Genomic DNA, 4,962 nt, shown 5'->3' with positions numbered 1-4,962 from the left:
TTGTACAAATGGAACAGTTAACTTGAATACAAGGTCAAAAATAGTAACAAGTTCTAACAACCCAGTGCTAGTATCATATACACATTTCAAGGACATATTTCTTTTCAAAGGCTTATTCCAGTTTCACTAGACTAGCATGAGGTGTATATATATTTGGCAGGGAAAATTTACATTCCTGAATTAACTCATGCAGCAAATGCTATGCATCTGCTCAAAGTCCATTTACAAGCATGTGTGGAGAACAATGGCGAGGCCAACCTCCTTGTATTCCTGCTTAATGATCCATATCCACTGGAGGGTGGATGGCGAGGCCAGGATGGAGCCCCCATCCACGCTGCGTACTTACGTTCAGGAGGAGTCATGCTTTTGATCTACATTGTGCTGGGGGCCAGGGCCATGATCTCCTTCCATATTCTGTCAGTGAGCCAGGAGACATGGTGGCCCCACCAGAAAGCACCTTGTAGGAGTACAGTACTTCACGATGGGAGCTGAAGGTAGTTCCATGGATGCCACAGGACTCCATACCCAGGAAAGAGGGCTGGAATAGCACCTCTGGATACCAGAGCTGCTTGCAGCCAACGGCGATCACCTGACTACTGGGCAGTTCATAACTCTCCTCCAGGGAGGGCGAGGATGCAGCTGTGACCCCATCTCCTGCTCCAAGACCTCCACAATACCATGCAGGATTTCTCACTCAGCCACTGTGGTGAAGCTGCAGGCATGCTCCATGAGGATATTCATGAGATAGTCTTTCTGGTCTCAGGCACCCAGGACCAGATACAGCATGTTATGGGGCAGGGTGCAGCCCTCATCGATGGGTTCTGTGTGGGTGACCTGGCCCCCAGACTCCATGACAATACCAGTGGTATAGCCAGAGGTACACAGGGACAACACGGCCTGATGTTCACATACATAGGAAAAATCTGGCAGGTCTATAGTGTGATCTGAATCATCTCTCAGTTGGCGTTGACAGGGGGCTTCAGTCAGTAGCCAGGGGAGCTCCTTGGGGTAGTAGAAGATGTGGTGCCAGATCATCTCTATGTTGTCTCAGTTGGTGATGATGCCATGTTTTATGGGATAACTTAAAAGTCAGAATGCCACTCTTGCTCTAGGCCTCATCGCCCAAGTGGTCTTTTTGCCCCATGCTCACAATGATGCCCTGGTTTCAGGGGTGCCCAACAGTAGTCAGGAACATGGCCTGGGCAGGGATGGGGGTATCATCCCCAGCAAAGCCAGCTTTGCACATGCCAGAGCTACAGTGATGATAAGCAGGGTGGTTTCTTCTGGTGGAGGTGGTGGGCCCCAGGGTGCAGTAGAGCAGGCATTGTAGTTTTGATTTTAATTTCTCTGACGATTAGTGATATCGAACACCCTACCTTTTCTTACAGCTGTTGGCCATCTGTATGTCTTCTTTGAATAAATGTCTATTCAGGTCCATCAATTTTTAACCTGATTTTTTTTTTTTGTTTTTCTCTCTTTTGTTATTGAGTTGCAGAAGTTCTTTATATATTTTAAAAATTAACCCTTTCTCGGATATAAAATTTGCAAATATTTTTCTCCCATTCAGTAGTTGCCTTTCCATTTGTTGATTGTTTCCCTTGCTATGCAGAAGCTTTTCAGTTGGATGTAGTCTTACTTGTTTATTTTTGCAAATAATTATTCTTTTTTTTTTTACAAATAGTTTATTGTCAAATTAGTTTCCACATAACACTCAGTGCTCATCCCCACAAGTGTCCTCCTCCATGCCCATCCCCCCTCCCCCACACCCCCATCAGTCCTCAGTTTTTGTCAGCATTCAAGAGTCTCTCATGGTTTGCCTCTCTCCCTTTCCCCCACCATTTCCCCCCTTCTTCTCCCCCTTGTTCCTCCATCAAGTTCCTTCTAATCCTCCTATACGTGCAAACATATGATATTTGTCCTTCTCTGCCTGACTTATTTCGCTCAGCATAACACCCTCAAGGTCCATCCATGTTGCTACACGTGGCCAGATTTCATTGTTTCTCATTGCCATGTAGTATTCCATGGTATAGATAAACCACATCTTCTTGGTCCAATCATCTGTTGATGGACACTTAGGCTCTTTCCATGTTTTAGCTATTGTGGAGTGCTGCTATGATATTTTTGCAAATAATTATTCTTACTAAATAATTGAAAATAATGATGAAGCTCTTACTTGTAGTCTGCACACATATTACTAGAGCTGTCACCATATACCTCAATTCAATGTTACTAAAAGTGAATAGCAGCTGCACCCAGGACAGAAGTATCTGATACAAAATCAGAGGTTCAAGGCTGCCTCCCATGGCTTTGCTAGTCAGAAGACCTTACCCCTGACCTAATGTGCCCTCTTCAGGCTCATGAAACACAAACACTTTCAGCAACTCCGGATCTAGCAATTTTAGTAGCTGCTCAGTGAGAATCCCTTCTTGGCAGTGATTAGGGTGTCAGAATGGAATGGGAAATGCCCAATTCTGCCCATCACCCTTGCTGCTTGTGTTGACTACCAGATTTACCATCGGACCTCCTCACTCAGGCAGTCCCCTACAAGCCCTGGATGAGGCTGCTCCTGGCCGAGTTTGCCAGAAGAAATGTAAAACATTTAGTTAAATTTGGACACCATAAAAAGAAGAAATTTTTTAGAATAACCATGTCTCAAGTATTACATGGAACTTACTTGCATTAAATATTTTTAAATCTGAAATTCAAATTTAATTGTGTGTCATGTATTATTATTTGCTAATTCTGGCAACCCTATTGGAAGTCCTGAAGGTTCCGGTCATCTCAGGCCCACCCCAGCCTGGGATGAACTAAGGAGATCAATATCTCTTGGATTACCTGTCATTTTCTCTGTATACCTTTTGGGAAATGCTATTGTTGGATTTGATACTATTGACTCCTTCAGTCTTTTTTGAAAACTCTTCTTTGCCTTCTCTGACTCATTTTTCTTTTCTTTTTTAACTGGGACCCATCTTTCTTTGGATTCTAAGTCTTTCCCCACTGTCTAAATCAACGGTTAGTCGCTATTTTCTGTAAAGGGTCAGACAGTGAATATTCTATGTTTTGAGAACCACATGGTATCTGTTATAATTACTGGACTCTGTCTTTATAGTGCAAAAGCAGCCACTGGCAATATGCAAATGAACAAACATGGCTGTGTTCCAATAAAAAGCATTTACACAAATAGGCAATAGGCCAGATTTAGCCACCAGGCCATAATTTGCCAATACCTGCTCTAGAAGAAATTTCTTCTAGAATCCCAATAGCAGAAATCTCAATACCAGCTAGAAGAAATGTTTCTACACTCAAACTCTTAACTACAGTCAGATTATATCTCTCTTACAGTTATTATAATTTTCTACCTTATATCACATTTAGCTCCTGCCCTGTCTCCCCAGTATAGTTAGAGACGCGGAAACAGATTTGAACCTCCTTTTTTTTCTTAATCTCCCAAAGTATTCAGTAAAAAAAAATCTTCCAACCTCCCTCATTTTAAGTGTTCAATATATAATTGATAAATGAATAAAACAATAAATTAGTATTCTGTATACAAAAAACTACTGAATGAGTAACTGTGTTATGTGTAAAGAGAGAGAAATTGTGGAACTGTAGTTAATTTTAACTCATTCTTCATTTTCCCACCTTCCTTTTTTTTCACTGTGGAGGAAGGGAAAGGGGCTTGAGGTAAACATTACTTTAAATTCTAATCAGTAAACTAAAATTGATTGATAAAAAACACATTATCTTGCTGGGGCTAAGGATTATTTGTTTGTTTATTTTTTGTTTTATCTACATGTTTATTTAGGGTTTGTTTGCCTTGTTTTATTTGAAGAATATAGTCCCTTTAATATTACTCAGAAAAGAATTTGTAAAAATTTCATAGCTATCACTTATTAATGTTTGTCTCGTGCTAGACACTATGCTAAGTCGTTTTCATGTCTTATCCTGAAATCCTTTCAACAGTCCTTGGAGGTAGACAGTATTCCTCCTTTACAAATAAAGAAACTGAGGCTCAGAGAGGTTCAAACAGCTACAATAGTAGAGTAAGAATTCAACCGAGATCTACCTAATTCAACAAACAGCCTCTATTCTTATCTATAAAGACATTCTGTCTCTTACATTGAAAATAATAATTAATTTGAAAGCAAGGACTGGAGACCATTAGCAAATGTTTGGTTTTTACTTCATGTGTATTAGGAAATGGAAGGCAGAGGCAAAGTAGCAGTCAGGTCCAGATCTAATATGGAATTAGAAACCATACCAGTTTTTCCTAACAGAGAGAATATAATATAAATAATTTTGATCAGGTATAAAGTTGAAACTAGATAACTAAAGAAAGAAAGAAGAGAATTCCAAGGCACTAAAGATGTGATTGTAATAGGCAGCTACTATTCCTGGGGCCTCGTAGAAACAAAAGGGAGAGATTCAAAGTATCAAAATTTACAAACTTAAAAGAAGAACCTCCTCAAGCCAAACTTAGATTCTGGAAATAGGGACACTGTTTAGGAGGTGTTAAAACAGGTTGCAAATGAATCTAGTTGCATCTATTGGAAGGAAGGGAGGAGGAGCAGTATTGCTGGGGAGATGCCGGTAAGAACAGGAAGTAGAGAGGGAGAAGCAAATCCCTCTTCCTCATCCATATCCCCTAATGTCCCTACTGACAGAGCCTACTAGGGAAGCAGCTGGCAAAGCAGAAACATGGTATGTGGAGTCCCAGCCCCTGCAGCCAAGAGATACAGTGTTGTAAAAGGATGGGTTTGGAAATGAGAGGCAATAACTTGGGAAGTGGCCCAGGAAGGACACCTATGAAGAGATTATCTATTGAAATGTGGCCCTTGTGAGCTTGAGAATGAAGTCAAATAGGTCAACATAAGCAACATGGGATAGACCTCTCACCTATAAAAACTGTAAAGACCTCTAGGTGGGGGACTTGAAACAAGTGAAAAAAAAAAAAAAAAAAAAAAT

General features: G+C 40.7%; 1 pseudogene; it reads right to left on the bottom strand.

The window, feature by feature from the left end:
* Window positions 1-222: 222 nt before the first annotated feature.
* The window catches only part of LOC144227591 (actin, cytoplasmic 1-like), a 36,437-nt pseudogene continuing 31,697 nt past the window's right edge, over window positions 223-4,962 (bottom strand).

This window comes from Crocuta crocuta, unplaced genomic scaffold (assembly GCF_008692635.1).
Source record: "Crocuta crocuta isolate KB4526 unplaced genomic scaffold, BGI_CrCroc_1.0 scaffold41, whole genome shotgun sequence".
Lineage (NCBI taxonomy): Eukaryota > Metazoa > Chordata > Mammalia > Carnivora > Hyaenidae > Crocuta > Crocuta crocuta.
Note: the sequence above shows the minus strand (reverse complement) of the source record. Positions and strands in the feature narration are given on the sequence as shown.